Raw genomic sequence first — 18,000 nt, forward strand, 5'->3', positions numbered from 1 at the left:
TGACCTGCTGCTGACCGTGGCTGGCTGCTGTGCTTGGAATGGATGTGGTCTGTGTGGGAAATAAGGCTTTTAAAAGCATATGGAAGAAGCTCAGGTTTCGGCACCATGACTCATTTTCCCAATGGTTGACCGAAGCGGGGGAGGTGTGTGATGGGAGAAGCTGCGATGCGAAGTACTCCTGATATCTTTCTCGCTATCAAGAAATGTCAAGGAGTGAAAACAAACACCGTCACAAGTCTGAAGTTCAAAAAACCTTAATCAAGCGTGGTAACCAAAGCGCATGACTTCTCCCACAGGTCGCTCCACAAATGTGGATTTTTCATCTAGTTTGCAATGAAGTATTTGGTGTGTTTTCAAAATGCAAAAGATTTTGGGCACCCTCTCACTGTCTCACACAGTGTTTGCTGTTCGCGTCGCTGGCTGTGAAGAGAGACATCTTGGCTAGAGAGGCTGACTCTGGCAGTGTTGTCTCAGGGCAGGAGCTGTTAGGTGAGAATCACATCACCCTGACTAGTTTGATACAAGCTTTTTGGGTTGGATGTGCATAAAATGCCTACTTTTAAAATGAACTGGAAGTCAGTTATGAAATCACAAAAAAGCATACAAAAGCTATTAGTAGGAGAAGAGATGCTGCCAAAACATTGTTCTCTGGTTGCTTTCCAGTACTCTTGCCGAGTTTGCATCCCTAAGATAAAATTCCAGGTGCTGCCCTAGTGGAAGGTTGTACACTACGCAACCCCAAAGGCTTGTTTCCATTATTCAAAGCACAGGCCAAGGAACATTTCTGTTGTTTTTCTCTAGGTCTTGAGTGATTTCCAGTGATGACTTGTCTATTCAGTCTGTTGCCAACTTCTCCCTTTGCTCAAAGTGCCCTTTCTGAGCACCTCAGGCAGTTTTGGCATTGTCACACCTGGGTTCCTGCAGAAGGCAATGCTATGTTCAATAGGCTTGTGCTGCTTTTGTACTAGAGCATATATAAGAAATTCTCCTGGTAAGTAAACAGGGCTTTTTGGGCAAGAGGTTCTGTCCTCAGTACTAGGTCTGATTGTTACTTCTAATTTTTGTGTCAAATCTGATTGGTTGATTAGAGCTGTTTCTGATTTGTGATTGAAAGGGTGAAATGAAAATTGGATCTTGTTGATAAAAATTATTCAAATGAACATTTGAACAAATTAATAAAGGCCAAAGAAACTAGAGAAGTAAAACCAGGCACTAATTCTTTATTTGAGCAGTGCTAAAGAAAAAATACACGTAGTGTATGTGTTTTGCATTTGCGTAGGGTTTCACATCTCAGCCTACTGTCTGGAAACTTTTAATATTATTCCACAAGTTTCTTGACAATGAACTGCAGGTAACTGTAGGATGCTTATGATCAAGCTGCTGCTGTGTTATTGTGCTGTTGTATTGTGGGAGAGCAGACTGCTTGCTACACCTGGGTTTTCTGTTCCTTCCCAGCCCTCCCACTCAAAAACTAATGCATAAAACATAGGGTGGCTTTCAAAATTATAAGCTCATCACTAGATCCTCTTTTCACTGTCCTACTCACTTCAACTTTTAAGAACAATATGAAATGTATTTTTAAAGGCTGAGGAAGCTGCAATACATAAGCACAGGTAAATGTAATTATTGATTGGTTTGAGAACTGGAGCCATTGTAAGGTAACAGATACACTGATTTATTTAAGATGAAAAGTTGTTCTTCAAGTAGAAATTGTGTTATGTACTTGGACTATTAAACACACGCTTGATTCAGAAATGCACAAAGCACCATTTGTGCCACTTAAAAGTTCATGTGGAAAAGCTGAATCATCCAAGCCATCTGAATGATGCACACTATTTGGTAGTTGTTTTCTTCAGCAGGCAGCTGGTGATCTCTCTTCCTGTATTCAGGGCTTGGGTGGGGGAGGAAAAGGAAGACAGAAAGGAGTCTCCGGGGTGGGGGGAGAAGCTATTGCTTCATGTGCGCAAACTCTATGGTTTTCCTGAGATCTCTCTAAATTTGTGGTGAGTTAAAACTGTATTAAGAGAATTGAAGAGGCAATATATATTGTGACTAGTTTATAAAGTGTTTTTATTTTAAAGTAATAATGCTTTATGAACATTTTAGGCATGCTTTGTTTATTATAAGTTATATTTCAAACAGTTCTTCAAGGGGGAACACATGGGATATGTGTTCGGGCTGGGGGGTCCTTCAGACTTGGTAGCTTCTGTGTCTCCTGCTCCCCTCTAGAAATAAGGAGGCGAACGGTGAGATTCTTTGCCTCAGTCACCAGCCAAAAAAAGGTAGCTCAATTTCTCTTGTGCTGCTCATGTTGTAAACTTAACACCCCATTTACATGTTTGCCTACTGAAGCTCAGTGGTAGCGCAGTGCTGAAAAACCTCCCAGGTCAGGAGTGGGACAGACATGTGACAGGGTTGGGGGGAGCAGTAATTTTGCAGAAAACTCCACATGTACTCCCTGCAGCTATATCCTTAGTTTTCTATATTTAGGATGTATCTGTTTTTCTGTGGATATTTTGTTTATATTGACATTGGTGAAGAAATTTTTTTCTTCTTTTTTTTTTAACGATCTATCCCTTTATCACAGTCTCTTACCTATTTAGACAGTAAGATTTTCTCTTTTTTTTAGCAAGCCTTGTCTTACCGGTAGCTTTAACTTCCTGAGTGTGCTGGGTTGGGGATTAATTGTTCCCTATTGTACTTATTAGTACAGTTGAAAGGGTCTAAAGAGCAGCAGAATGGAAAAAGCAATGCAGAGAGGCTTTGCTCAGATCTTGTTTGTCTGGCTTTTCTTTGGGTCTTTCTTTTTTCCCAAAGCTGAAGAGGTGCACAACCAGCAGTCATTCAAGTCTTCTATGAGTCTAAACCAAACTGTAAGACTCTGTCAGTGTGAGTAATGAACTGCCTAGGAACCGATGGCAAATTACTTGTATTTCTAACCAACACAGAACAGGAAAAAAAAGGACTGGGGCTCTGGTTCTCAGCAGATTCTTCAAGAGAACCTCTCATTAACTGTTCAAGGGGGGCACTTGGTGTCCTTTTGGTGGCTGTCATTTTAGGGCTGGCAGTGCCTGCAGTAACCTGAAGTACTTACCACAGCAGGTAGTATCAGCAAGGGGGCAACAGTCCCTCTTGCTTAGAAAACATTGACCTTTGAGAATATATTAAATCAAACTATGCTGCATAGTCTTAAGAAAAGATGACTGCATTGGTGTTACAAGAACAAACATTAGAGATTTATGTAAGAAATTTCTAGGCCAAGAGACATTAAGGTTAAATTACAGCACAGATCTTGAATTTGGTTGAAAAACATGATGTCAAGGAGAGTTAAACACTGGTTTAAGGTGCTGAAGGGAACTGTGGAACCTCCATTATTTAATGTCTTAAAGAACGGGTTAGGCAGCCTCTGTCAGAAGCAGCCTGAATATAATTGATCCTGCTGGGAGGGACAGACTTAATGATCTCTTGATGTCTCTACAACCTTATGAATTTGCAGAGATGTGAGTAGCCTGTATGCAATTGCATCCTGGTGGAGTTCATCAAGTGCTTTCAGGCCCTTCTGGCTAAAAGCCACCATGCATGCTTCACCATAACCCTAGTGAAATTTGGAGGTTTAAAGGACCCTGAAGCAATCAACTGAATGCATGAGAAGATGCAGTTCGGGGCCACCACACAGGAAAGAGGGACAGGGAGCAGTAACATTCATAATCAGTAGTTTTGCAGTTTTGTACTTACCTAGAGTAAAATCATCATCGAAAATTACCATTGTCATTCCTTCAGCTGAGGCACTTGCAGAACATTACAAAAACACCACTTTTAGTTTTGAAGAACTACGGGGGTTGTCCTAATTGAAAGAAAGTATTAGGGATGGTGCTACACTTCTGACAAGGGAAAGCATATTGATGGCTCTAAAATATAGTTTGGCCTTTGAAAATCAAGACAATAGACCTACAAAATTGGCTCTTTTATACTGCTTCCTGATTGAGTTTAAAGATACATCCCTGCATCCCGGCCTTTTCTAATGTAATTTTTAATTTTTAAAAAGGAAAAAATAACTTGCAGACAGGTAGGGCAGCTCTCTGCTTACGAAGTAGCTTGTTTCTGAATATAAGTTCCTTGTTATAACGAGCTGTGAAGGAAAAAATACCCATCTCCATCTTCTTTCAACTAATGGGTGGCCCATGGGATATGAACTCCCAGGGGAGACACATGGGTGGCATGATACCAAGAAATTATTTTCTCATGTAGTAGAAATCACCAGTGGCCAGAGTCTCCAGAAAACAGCACCAGATGTCCTGAATATTTTGACATTCAAGTCTGTAGAAAGCTCCAAAGAGGAGGAAGTGAAAGAAGGGTGGCAAGTCTCTTGCAAGCAATTTTAAGGATGTGGGACTTCATTTGCACGAGTGTGACAGCTCTTTTCAGCGAAAAGCGTGGTGGGAAGTGGAATAGACTTTGTCTTTACTACCACTCAAAGGACTGAGCCATCTGCTTTTCCACGTCATCAAGGAACACTGTCTGGTCTGCTGCCTTTATCTCTTCTGCGGAATATTTACTCTTTCCATAAGTAACACGTGCTTCTGCAGACCTGTCAGTATTGCCCTCACTATGATTCAGAGTGCACGTAAAGCCAGTAGTTATTTTAGGAAGCAATAGCTGAGTCCCTGCATCAGATTTCAAGGTACATTTTTGGGCAAGTTTTCAGATATGGTTTTCATATCCATTTATATGCAGTTGAAGTGCTTTGAAGATATAAAAGTGCCATGTTACAGATGATTAGTCATGCAAATAAATGGAGATATTTTAATTAGGGCAATTTCAACATGACTCGTATTGTGGAAAAGAGCCTATCTTTTAAAGAGATAATTTATTAGTGGGAACATCCTGTGATTAAGGGTGTTGTGTTTTAATTTTTTGGGGGAAATAATATACTTTGCAAAGTATCAATGCAAGAGAGTAACAGCCTGATAAGCTAAAGAGTCAATACAAATAACCTCTGTTTTTTAAAGTACTCATAAAATTAAAAATGAGATATTTGTGTCTCTTCCTGTCTGCTTAATCCACAGTAGAACTCCAAGTAAGATGGGCTTGTTTCAGTATGTACTGCCTGAAATGTGGCAGCCTTGCCCGCTGGTCAGTCTGAGACTACTTACATATCCTGTGGCGCTATAGTAGCTTTGTTCTGGGACTTGCCACCACTTTTCTGCCAGGACCCTTCCTTGCAGTAACTTTTTTGTGCGTGTGTGTGATCTGTCAGCATCCTGACTGGGAATGGCAGCAAGTGACTGGGGTTTTTGCCACAAGGCTTTCTGGTGTTATGTAGGAGGTGTGTGAAGTGCTGCTGGGTCATTCTAAATCTACTTCAGAGTCACCTTTGTATGTGTGTGCAATTACATGTAAAGTGAATAGAAATGGGGGTCAGGATCAAGGTACTGTTTTGCTCAGGAAGGCTTCTGAGAGTTAAAACTGTTAAAGCCAGACCTTTCATGTTCTTGGATATGGTTGCTCACTGCGCTGTTGCTTTCCTTGGAATAAGGATTGGGTACCTCTGTGATGAGGAATGGAGCAGAATATCAGACTACTGTTATTGATATGTGTGTGTTTATCACCTTTGACAATATATCTGGGCAATGTAAGTGATGAATATTTGATGAATTACGGGAATACATCCATGAAATGATTCCTTGTCTCTTTGTTTTTAGTGCCAGACCTTGTTTATAGTGGAGTGTGCCAAACTTAACCTCCAATTAAAAATCAGGAGAGGCAATAGTTTACCCCACGGTAAACACCACGTAGTGGCTCAGTTTACTTCTGTCAGTTAGTCACAACACCCACAGTCTTTTTAATTTATGACTAAAATGCAAAGGTGTAATGTAAGTGGATTTTCCAGTCTGGTTTCCTAGTTTCTGTGGAATTTGCCTGAGCTTTATATAAGTATAAAAGTATTTATGTGTGTGTATGCCTGTGGGTGAATGCATATACTCATGCACTGAATTCTGTTTAAACTACTCAGCCATAATATTTGAGATGGAATGGCATGACTTGTCAGCTCTGTCTTTCACCTTTGCTAAAAACCTTCCAAGGAGCTTAGACTTACAAACAATAGTCAAGGAACATGAGTCTGCTGTTGCCATATTTCCCAGTCCACACAGCCCCCTTACCTAGAAAGAGAATAAAACCAGGCTCAGGTGAAAGTTTATATGTAACTTCACACTTCATGCCTATATGAGAGGTGTATTTCTCTCTCTTTTTTTTTTTTTTTTTTTTTTTTTTTTTAAACTGATAATATATAAGAATAATTTTTCACGATCATTGAGGTTGTAATTCCTACTCAGTAAGTATCTGAAGTACCTACAAAAGCTCAATGCAAAACCTATATTTAACCATTGCTAGTCTCCTTCTAGTGTAAGGGTTACACTCCAAGTGTAGCTGGAGTGTCTGTGTCTATCGCTGCCTTTTTAAACAGAAGTCAAATTTCATTTAGAGTTGTGCTCAGACAACTGCTGTGGCTTCATGACCTTTCTAAAATGTGTTCGCTGCCTTTTAAATGGGTACTTTCACTTGAAGGAATTTACAGCAGATTTTCCTCTCAGTCCTTCACACTCGGTCTTGGCTTCATTCCAGAGTGTAGAAACTAGATTTGTAATTGCCGTATTTACAAGGTAGGGTTTCCCCTTCTTGTTTGCTTAACTTGTCAGGTTGTAGACTACCAGGCGCCACTTAACCTTCTTAAAAAATGTTTTATTTCTATTTCTTTTCTGATAAATATCTATTTATTCTCCTGAAAAAACATCATCAGAATAAATAGAAAGAGTGGGTTATTCTAAATTTAATTTGTAATATAAGAGACTGGATTTAACAGAATGGAAGAAACTAGATTAAGTTGTCCTCAATTTGATTAGAAAATATTTTGACTTAAAACTCCTGGTTTTTGTTGTTTTTGTTGTTTTTTGCTGTTGTTGTTGCTGCTTTTCCCAAAACATTACAGATTTAGATAAATTTTGGGTAAAACAGTGGTCTGAAATTCCATTCCAGGCTTTGAACAAGGCTCAAGCACAGTAAATGTTTTGGGGAATGAATCCATTATTCCCAATGGCTTTTGGCTTGAGATTGTGGGTTAATTTTTTTTGCCGTGAGTCTCTGCCTCTTGGATACCTGACTGGCTCTAGGATACACAGGACCTGCACAGGGACACTTGTTGGGAACACTCCGTGGTGTGCCCTTCGGCTTCCTCGCCATCCAAAACAGCTCCTTGTCAGTACTTTATTCTTCCCAATGATCCTATCAGCAGGTTCAGCATTCTCTTTAGAAGAGTATGGGTGAGAGGCAATGTAGTCCAGAGTGTGTTTTGGGGCCAAAAGGCTATAAGAGAGATACAGAATGCGCTGTTTATCTTGTCATTGTCTGTCTTCTCCACTGGACTCCTCCCACTGCAGGAAAGGGTGGCAGCAGCTCCAGGTCATGCTCACAGGGGGGGAGGAGGAGGAATGATGTCTCCTCTTTGCTGGGGTAAGGCTGTACCATGGATCCATGCATTTAAAATTTCTGGATGATGTTTTGCTGCTGTATTATTGTCATAGGTTAGCCCAGTTTAATTTTTAGTTATAGAGAAATGTGGAATGTATTTCTTGGTCAGGACCTGGGAATTACTTTAGAAAGGGCAGGGACCTATCAGAAGGTTAGTTGGGATATTGGCATCTGTTTTAACCACTGAGAATGTCAATTGCAACTTTGGGAAGTACCGATAGAAAACCCTGACTTTCTGCAGGCCAGCCTTTTCCTTTGGCCAGAGAGAGACAGACAGACAGACTCTTCTCCTAAAGAATTTACGAAAGGTTATTTTCAAATGGTGAAACTGACTGAAAATCATGATGTACAACAAAAAGAGATGTGAAACCACTACATTAATATAACCTTTTTTTCAAGTATCATTGTGTGAGCAGCTGGCACTTGCTGTCTGACTGCTGATGCCATTAGGCTTTTATCCATGTGACGCTGTTGTAGGAGAGCACCACAGAAATTACTCAGCTGGTTGGGCTGCTGAGGACTTGTCAGTGGTGACTAACCCTGTTGGATTTTCTAGCCCTCTCTTTCTTTTTATCTCAAATAGATTGTGAAAATATTCTGAATGGTAAAAATTGACTTGTCCATAACGGTGCAACAAACAGATCACAGCTTGGTGTACAAGTACTTTGGAAAATGTTTGCCTACATGATTTCCTATCTGGATTTTATTGTGGCATTTGACTGCTTAGCTGAGCTGTGTGGGTCTCTGCCCCCAAAGTTTTGCAGTGGGAGAAAGACATTTTATTGTTCCCTGTGGATGAATGCTGGCATTCATACAAAACACAGCCTGTCTAGTCATGCACATAAATAAAAATCCATTCAAGATAATAATGACATAAAGGGAACATACATATGTCAGACAGATCATATTCTGTAAATACAGACAATAAGCAGGTTTGTAGAATCTACATAACTTAGGTCTTGGTCCTGCAGGCAGTTATCAGCATGTGAATACATTTATGTACCACTGTTGACTTTTAGGACTGCTCAAGTTTATACCATTAATCCAAAGGCTATGGGACACACATAGTCATTTTGTTAAACTCATTTAGTTTAAAGTGATACTGTCTTCAGGCTGCGGTCATATGTGTTTTGTATTTCCTCACTGGGGGAAGACCACCCCAGAGGTGGCTGTAGCTGTTAACTGGGAACTGACAAGTTGTGAGCACAGGTCCCAGGGCTGCGGCAGTCTGCCTGCCTTCCCTTCTTGCATCTCAGCCTTAGGAAAATGAAGGTCACCATGGAGAGAGTAATATTTAACTCTCATACTCTAAAGTCTTAGAAGAGTGAATAAGAACTTTCAGAAGTGTGGGGCCATCAAGAACTAGCCATGGCTCTTCGTGTTTCCTATTTGGGGCCAATAGGATGGCTGGCTTTTTATACTGCATGTGGCTTATTGCAAGAGTCAGGTGTGAAAATTTTTATAAATGCCTTCATGTTTCACATCCTGAAGGAAACTTAGAATGGCTTGTTGAGCCTCATCTGCAAGATAAAACAACCAAATTTAAAAAAACAACAAAAAAAACCCCAAAACAAACAAAAAAAACCCAAACCAAAACAAAACAAACAAAAAAACCCTTTGGAGCTAAATCAGTGTTTAAAACAATTAAAAAAAACCCTGAATTTATTAGATTTACTTTTTTTCTGTTTAAGAAAAGAGGTTTAAAGCACATATGTGTTCAATATGGTGACAATGAGCACTGGTAGTATTTTGTAACTATGGCTTTTGATAACCTGAAAGCTTATGAGGTGTGGTCTCTTGGCAGACATTGAGCTGATGCTCATTCCCACACCATCACTATTGTTGAATTGACTGAAATGTGAAAGTCCAGAGATCTCCTTAGGGGATAGTCTCATGCTTTATCATGTGCATATGTTTATCAATCAGGTTTGATTGATTTCATACCAGTGAAAAATAATGTCTAGGTGAGTGGTAATGGAAATCTGGATACAATGAATAGCAAAAGAAGAACTTAAAGGGAAAGAATGAGAACAGCAAGCCTAATCTTCAGCTTTTCTATATATAGAAAACACCTCAAGGGTAAGCACATACTGTGTTGTATAAATACATTTAAAATGTGTTTTGTAGACACATATTTTCAATGTGTTGTCATGATCAGAAACACATGTAGACTCTTAAAAGTTATGTGAAGCATGCAGAACCCTTGCCATGCATGTAAGTAAAAGCTATGCACAGTGTATATGTGTGTAAACATTCAACTGGGGGAACAGCCACATAAGAACTACTTCAGAACCATCCCTAAGTCAGGAAGCCACAAATTATAGGTCTGAAATTTACCACACTGGCATGTCTACATAAATAAAACCAACTAGAAAGATAGGAGAGAGAAAAAATACATTTAGAAGTAGTATTAAGTTAGAGAAGAGGAAAAATGCTAAACCCTTGATTCCAGTCAGAAGGCAGAAAGATTATTACAGGCAGGAACTTGCAGACTTTAGCTAAACAACTTCCTGGTGCTGAGTATGAGTCTTGATTTTTATTTACGTATATGCATACAATCAGGGCTTTACACATAATCATTATTTTGATAGAGGCCAAGAGGGGAAACGGTTAGATTTGTTTTTTCCCTTTCCAGGTACTTTGTCATCATCTTATTCCCTTTTTATCTCTGCCAAGTCTTTGGGGTGGGATGATGTCATCTTCTTTATCTACCTAGTATCTACCATGATGAGCCCTTGATCCTGACCAAGGGTGTTGGCTGTTTCATGAATGTTGCATTGAGAAGCAGCCATAGGAAATCTGAATTTCTATTGCAGACAGCAACACTTCAGCTCGAGTAAATACAACTGATACTTGTAAAACCACTGAGGCAACTGCTAGTTTTCACAAAGCCTTATATAGGTCTCGTCATGTCAGTCCTCTTCCCGTCCTCCCAGCCTTAGCCTGTGCCAGAGCCAGCTCCCAGAGCTTCTCTCCCGTCTCTGTTGTCACACTTGCAACTTGGATTCTGCTGCGGCTGGGCTGATGGGGACTTGAAGTAGCTGCTCTGAATGATTGGCTGTTTCTCAGCCCCAGATGTTCCTGGAACTGAAGCAAGCTCGGCAGGTAAAACGCAATTCTCGGAACTGAAGAGTAAGACAAGAGGGTGTCAGTAGGTCTGAAGAAAGAAAACAAAGTCACCATTTGTGTTTGTTTGGAGTTGTCTTTTCTTTCCATCTCTCTGAAGAGACTCACTGAGCAGAAGTGTAATTGACTCTGATGTGGAGCATCCCCACACGGTAGAGGAAGTCTGGTGCTCACTTCATCTCCAGCTTGTGTCTGGGAGGCCTGTAGCACAACTGGTGAGAAGGTAGCAAGGATCACTGCTCTTCCTACTGCAGTCTTCTTGGAGCTCTGCTCACATGTCCTCTGCTTGATCAGCTTGGAAGGATGTAAGGGAAGAGGAACAGAAGGGAAAGCATTATGTAAGTTGAGAAAACTTCCTTACTATCTAGCAATGTCTGAAATTTTTAAATGGTGGGGTAAAAGGAAGAGTTTTCTTGAGATAGAATGTTATGAAACTGGAACTGAACATGCAGTTTCAGCTCCATCATCTGGCTTCTCTGCAAAAAAAGACAATATGAGGAGGTTCCTCTGTAAGTGCCTGGAAGCTGCAGGCTTTCTATAGGAGAAGGATGGGTAGGTTTAAAGAGTTAAGTTTTTTCCTCAGGCTCTGCTGTTGGACATCATAAGCAGATGTTGCACATAACCATAAGGAAAATGACTGTCAAGAATGCATTGGCAATAATGGTCTTATGTGAGGACTGGAGCACTGGTAGACCCTGGACCAGAGTTGTTTCTGTGGGAGAGAGAGTGGCTTCTGCTCCTGTTCCAAGAGCTGACTTCTGTGTCATTGTAGTCATGGCATTGCCACCAGCTTCAGCTTCATTAACTTAAAATCATCAGAGTTCGGTCAGCAATTTTGAGTCTTTGCATGTTTTTATTTCCTGTGTTGAAAAGCTAATTGCTGCTGTTAATGAGGTGGATAGATCTCAACTTGCATTTAATAACAAGTACTTGTTTTGGGTGCTGACTGGGGATGGCAATTCTCACATCTAGGGAGCAAACTTCCCTAGTGTTTCGTGGATTTACATCTACCCTTCACTACACTTCCATCTGCAGGAGAGAGCAGCCGTTGCTTTCCTTGGATGATCTGAGGAACTGAGACAGAGGTAAACCAAGATTGCTAAGCGCCACAAAGCAAATGGGGGAATGGAGAGGCCTTGAACTGTAAACCAGTGCTCTTCTGCAGCTGGACTACCTTCCTCGCTGTCAGTCTCCTAACTATTCCATTGGTGTGGATAATTCAGTAGTGCATGGCAGTGGTCACCACCCGTTACTCAGTCTCTGAAATGACCTGTGCTTGATGAGGTTTCTTTGCTTGCAGAGGATTCAGCTGAACTGTATTTAGTGAAGAACTTGAAAAAATTAAGTCTGAAAATTACCCTAAGAAAAAAATACTGTTGGATATTTCTCTGTCCAGGATGAGTGGTTCCACTTTTTTTTTTTTTTTTAGAATGCACAGTTTTCCCTACTGGAGGAGGGGGAAGGAAATGGTTTGAGCTGTAGAATGGAAAAGTTTTGTCAAGAGAAGCTTAGGTTCGTTCTGTGTTTTGTGGTGTTTTCACTGCCTGCTCCATTGTGTATGTACAGAGCACCGTGTCCTTGGGGACAAGGTGCCCAAACTGCTGTCACCTTCTGCAGCAGAAGGTTGAGCAGAGAGCTGTGGGAGGGGGAGCCTCTGATGGGTATAATCATTGAAATGAACCTGTTATCTCTTACAGATTTTGGTACAGTCAGATCTATATGTGGTATTTCTGCTAAAATATCTTCATACCTAGTTCCTAAAAGCTTTTTAGCTATGTGTAATGCTCCCTTTGAGTTTCTCCAAAAAACGAGATGTATGTAATAAGGCAGGATTGGAAAAGGACACCGAAATATTTAATTTGACTACCATTTTTTGGATTAAAAATTGGTTATAACTAGTGATTTGTTTAATACCTTGTATACCTGTAGTCTCTAACATTTTACACAAATGAATGCAGTTCCACATTACCAACTTCTACCATGCTTTGGTTAGGTGGAGTTCTTGGGGTCATGCACAGGAACTAGGTACCTTTTTAGACTCTCCTTATCTCTTCTCAGAGGATAAGACATCCCAAGGAGCATCCCACTGGATCCTGAGTCCTGCAGGCAAGCCTAGATCCCCGCTTGGCTCTGCTGGAGCAGGGCACTCCACCAGCTGTGGCATTCTGCTCTTTAAACCTGTGCTTCATCCAACCTTAATGCAGTGGCTGGACCAGGAAAAGTGCTGCTGATAGAAATCTGCTGTGATCCAACAAGTAGTTAATGGTTAAGCACTTCATGGTCTAAGAGAGCTGGGTCATACTGGTTCAGGTTTTTAATGTGGGGTTAGTCTGTAGAGAAACCTAGAGCTGAGTGTTTCTGGCAGATTGCCTTAGGGGTGGGAAAGAAAGGCTTTTGTAAATTCACTGCTGTACAAATATATGCTTAATGTGTGCATGCAACCTAGTATTTATTAAACAAGTAGGTTTTCCTAGCAGGACAGACAAGCAGATGTTTTGCATATGGCTGGGTCATGGTGCTGCTTCCCAGCAGAGCCTGACCCCTGTCCTCTCCTGCCAGGTGTCACCAGCCCCAGAGTGTGGGGCAGCACTGTCCTGCTGCCTCCTACAGCCTCCCTGACCCCTGCCTTGGCTTTGGGGTGAAACTGTTATTGTTGCTTTTGTTATTGCTGTTAAGCTTCCAACTCAGGACTTCTGAGAAAACTAACATCAGTACTTAATACGTAGGGATCTTTTCTTGATCACAGAAAACAACTTTTCTGTTATCAAGGTTGTTCAGTAGGCAGTGCTTTTTAAAAAACCCCAAAAAACAACATCCTGGATAAAATTTATATTCCATATGGCAGAGGTTAAGGGGAATGCCAAAGAAAGCATTATATATCTCATCTTTATTAAGTTAAACAAATGTAGGAACCACAGTGACTTCCAATTCAACATCAGTTTGGTAGTTAAGAAATCAAGTAAAGTAACTTTAAAAAGTGGACCTAAATGATGTGACATTGTGTGTTGAGAGAAAAATAAGAGAAACAGTTAAAAGGACAAGCTGTTTGAAATGGCATCAAGTCTCCTTAATTGTGCTATTAGTAGAAATTAAGAGTAAATACGTATACATTGCCAAGGAAGACTTAAAAAAATACCAGTAATAATATGACAAAGGCAGTATGTGCAAACAGCAAATTACAGCAATCTGTTAAAAATAAAAAGGTGTTTTTTGCAAAAATTGGGAGTCACATCCAATAGAATAAAAATGGAAAAGACTGTAAGTTCTAGTAAATATTTTATCTTTTTGGTTTGATCGCTAAAGTTGTAAAAAATGGACTGGGGAGGAAGTCACAGCAAAATCGTTTCAGATCATTAGAAACAGAAACCAGAGAAAGATTTTAATAGTGTTTGAGTTGTAGAAGAAATAGAAAAAGATGATAAGACTAAGAAACAGTATTATGTGAGCCTGTTCTAGATGTTTCTAGGGAAAATCTTTTTTTTGGTAGAGGAAATCTAAGGAGCTATCCCAAAGTGCGCTACTACAAAATGAATTTTAAAACAAGTAAGTAAACAAAGCTTGTAGATCATGAGCACCCATTAGTGTCCATGGAGAATTCTAGAGCAGTTGGGAAAAGGAAGTGCTAAAATAGACACTGTTGCATGTAGTTTATTAGCTGAATTAGTACTAGAGGAATAAGAAGAGGCAAATTAATAAACAGGTGGATTCATATGTATCAAGGGAGACATACTCATTTTGGTTTGTTTTTTTTTTTTTTTTTTGAGGTAAAGATGATTCTCTTCATAAATCCAGCATTCTTTGGCTTTACGAACCAACCTGAATTGAAGGTGCATCCAGTTGATAGGGGACACAGGTGTGTCAATTCAGATAAGGAGTGCACTTCTGAAGCAAATCTCTAGATTATCCCCACTTACCTTGCTCTAGTTCATATGGCAGACAGATCTTGCATTATACAAAATGAGCATCCTTTGAATAAAATTAACCAGATGTGCTCCAGGAGTGCCCTGCTTATCAGCCCATGAGAGTGCACTACCGATACTCATTTATTTGTGTGCATGGCAGATCCTTGGCACTGCACATTTTGCCCAGTAGATTCATTGTTGGTAGCCTACTGTGCTGCTTGCCTACGTGTGTATCACTGCAGCAGACTTGGATTTCCAGACACCTTTTGGCAGGGCTATAGCCAAAGGCTCGTGACAACCAAGGCAGGTACAGTTCTTTTGTCGGCTGACAGCTGATTTAAGTATGGGAAGCAAAGGCTGGAAACAAGGTGTGGAAAAGGGGAACTGGGATTTCAGTGCACTGGGGCTCCTCAGCTTGAAAAAGAGGATAGAGAGGTAAGGTGAGAGGTCTGTCAGTTATGACCGCCATGGAGGCACTTACAAGGTGGCAGTGAACGCTCATTTTTTCCATGGGAAAACTAGTATGCATAATTTATTAAAAAAATACAAACAACAACCCATAACCAATACCTCAAAAAACCTCAAACAAAAAAAACTTAAAAAACTGGCAGTAAATTTAAAGGAGAAAAAGTACTTTTTCACACACAGCAAAATTAAATTGTGGGAGTTAGCACAGATTTCATTTTGCTGAGTGTATAAATATGTTCAAAAAGCAAAGAGAAAAGCTTATGGAAGGACAAGATGTTGAGAAATGAAGCTCTTTATACAATGAAGCTCTGCAAATCTTCTTTCAGGATGTGCCCAGACTGTGGAATGGCAGAATTCCTCATGGAGACCTCACTTGACACTGTCTGTGCTCTTGACTCTTTTCCTGTGCTCTGTTGATTTCCACTTTACCTTTATTCTGACTCAGTTTGAGCACTAAATAAAAATCCCACTCTTATTTCCTCTCAAAGTCTGGCATATAATTAAGTAAATAAGAAAAAGTAATAATCCATGAGATCAAATTTCTTCAGCTTGTTATTGAAGATACAAATACTTCCTCTCTGCATCCCCTTGGGACACCCAGATTACTCATACTTCTTTTTATGTAGCAGTCTTGGGTTGAGCTCTCTAGAAAGAGCTGAAGATTAAATTGGCACACGCACCTTATTCTCTAACAATATTGCACTGTCTTGCAATGCCAAAGGGATCTTGCTTTAGTTCTGGAGATGCTGCTGTGAGGGCTTGCATGGGGCCTCTCATTGAGGTACACCACCTGTGACCTCACTTGCAGAGTCCTGCTGTAATTTCCAGCTTTGGAAAGTGGCTTGCACGTACAGTTTCTGTGTCAGCCACAGGAGCAGTGTTGATGTGGGTATTGGGACAAAGCTCAGCGGTAGCAAGGAGGGGCACAGCGTGCGGGGAGGGATGCTGTGCCAAGGACTAAGACAAGTGAGAACACCCAAAGGGCATTTGGTAGTTTCTGACTCTGAGAAGCACCAGGCAAGTTACAGATGTGGTTACAGATGTTGTAGCAGGCTGTAGTACAGCAAGGGAACTTCTTTTAAGTGGTGACACTGGAGTAAATGTGGAGAGGTGTAATTGTAAGGTGGAGGGGTGTCCTGGTAAGCAGAGGCTGCCTAGGCATCTATGGAGAGCTCCTCAAGCGATGTGGTGCTCTCCTAAGTTTCAAAGGTCCTTTGAACTTTGCAGCCCAGAACTGCTGCAGGCTCTTGGAAGAAACGTGTAGCAAAGTGGGACCATTGGGTACCACTGGCTTTTCTAATCACATCTTTTCTCTTGCATTCTCACTTGTTATTTTTCACTCTTTCTGTAACCACTCACCTTTGTTCCCCTCCATCTTTTCTTTTGAACAGACAGGGAATCCTTCTATAAGGGGAGCTGTTGGAACCTTTAATACAGGAGTGTGATGAGATAGTTGCAGCACTGTTAAGCCCAAAGCCTCACATAACATGACTTTTGGGTTTCAGAAGTTGTTTATAGTGGTGGAACAAATGTGTAGGTGTAGCAGTGGGGTTGGGGAGTTCCAAGCCCTTCTTGAAGTGTCAAAGGACATGTGTGGTAATGTCACTGCGTCATGCTGGCCACAGGGGTAGACGACAGTGGAAGGGCTCTTTATCTGCTTCATTACCAAATAAAATCATTAAGGTTGGAAAAGACCTCCAAGACTGTTGAATCTTGCCTTCAAACAAACAACACCATGTCAACTTGACCGTAGCACTAAGTGCCATGTCCAGTCATTTCTTGAACATTCCCAGGGGTAGCAACTCCACCACCACCCTGGGAAGCCCATTCTAATGCTTAACCACTCTTTCAGTGAAGGAATTCTTTCTGATGTCCAACCTGAACATCCCCAGTGCAGCTTGAGGGTTTTCCTCTTATTCTGTTGCTGGTTCTCTGGGAGAAGAAAACAATCTTCACCTGGCCACACCCTCCCTTCAGGGAGTTGTAGAGGTCTACCCTTAACCTCCCTTTCTCCAGGCTATACACCCCCAGCTCTCTTAGCTGGTCTTCACAAGATTTGTGCTCCAGACCCTTCCCCAGCTCTGTTGTCCTTCTCTGGACTTGCTCCAGCCCCTCAATGTTCTCCCTGTACTGAGGGGCCCAGAACTGATCACAGCACTCGAGGTGTGCCCTCACCAGTGCCGAGCGCAGGGGGACAATCCCTGCCCTGCTCCTGCTGACCACACCATTGCTGATCCAGGATGCCATCGGCCTTCTTGGCCACCTGGGCAGAGCTGCCTCATGTTCAGCTGCTGTTGCCCATCACCTCCAGGCCCTTTTCTGCCAGGCCACTTTCCAGCTGCTGTTCCCCTGCAGCCTGTGGCACTGCCTGGGATTGTTGTGACCCAAGCGCAGAACTTCAAACTTGGCCTTGTTGAATCTCATACCACTGGCCTCAGCCCATTGATCCAGCCTGTCCAGGTCCCTCTGGAGAGCCTTCCTGCCCTCCAGCAGGTCAACACTCCAACCCAGTTTGGTGTCACCTGCAAACTGACTGAGGGTGCACTTGATCCCCTCATCCAGATTATTGATAAAGGTATTAGACAGGACTGGCCCCAGCACTGAGCCCAGAGTAACACCACCCATGACGGGCCTACAGCTGGATGAACTCCATCCACCACCACCCTCTGGGCCCAGCTTTCCAGCCATCTACCCAGGGAAGAGTGCACTTGTCCAAGCCATGGGCTGGCAGTTCCTCCAGGAGAATTCTGTGGGGGAGACTATCAAAGGCTTAAGTCCAGGTGGGCTATATCCAGAGCTTTTCCCTCATTCAGCAGTTGGGTCACTTGGTCATAAAAGGACATCAGGTTGTTCAAACAGGACATGCCTTTCCTAAATGCCTTCTGGCTGGAGCTGATCCCCTGGTTGTCTTGTACTTGCTATGGTTTTTTCACTCAAGTTTATTTGCCCCATGACCTGCCTTTGCACCAAGGTCAGG

General features: G+C 41.6%; 1 protein-coding gene across 1 annotated transcript in view; it reads left to right on the forward strand.

The window, feature by feature from the left end:
- The first annotated feature begins 1,946 nt into the window (after positions 1 to 1,946).
- Positions 1,947 to 18,000, forward strand: part of IPCEF1 (interaction protein for cytohesin exchange factors 1) — a 79,695-nt gene continuing 63,641 nt past the window's right edge. The window contains exon 1 of the mRNA XM_040057611.2: positions 1,947 to 2,003. The gene's annotated coding sequence lies outside the window, so the exon portion shown is untranslated. The remainder of the gene's footprint in view (positions 2,004 to 18,000) is intronic.

This window comes from Hirundo rustica, chromosome 3, assembly GCF_015227805.2.
Source record: "Hirundo rustica isolate bHirRus1 chromosome 3, bHirRus1.pri.v3, whole genome shotgun sequence".
NCBI lineage: Eukaryota > Metazoa > Chordata > Aves > Passeriformes > Hirundinidae > Hirundo > Hirundo rustica.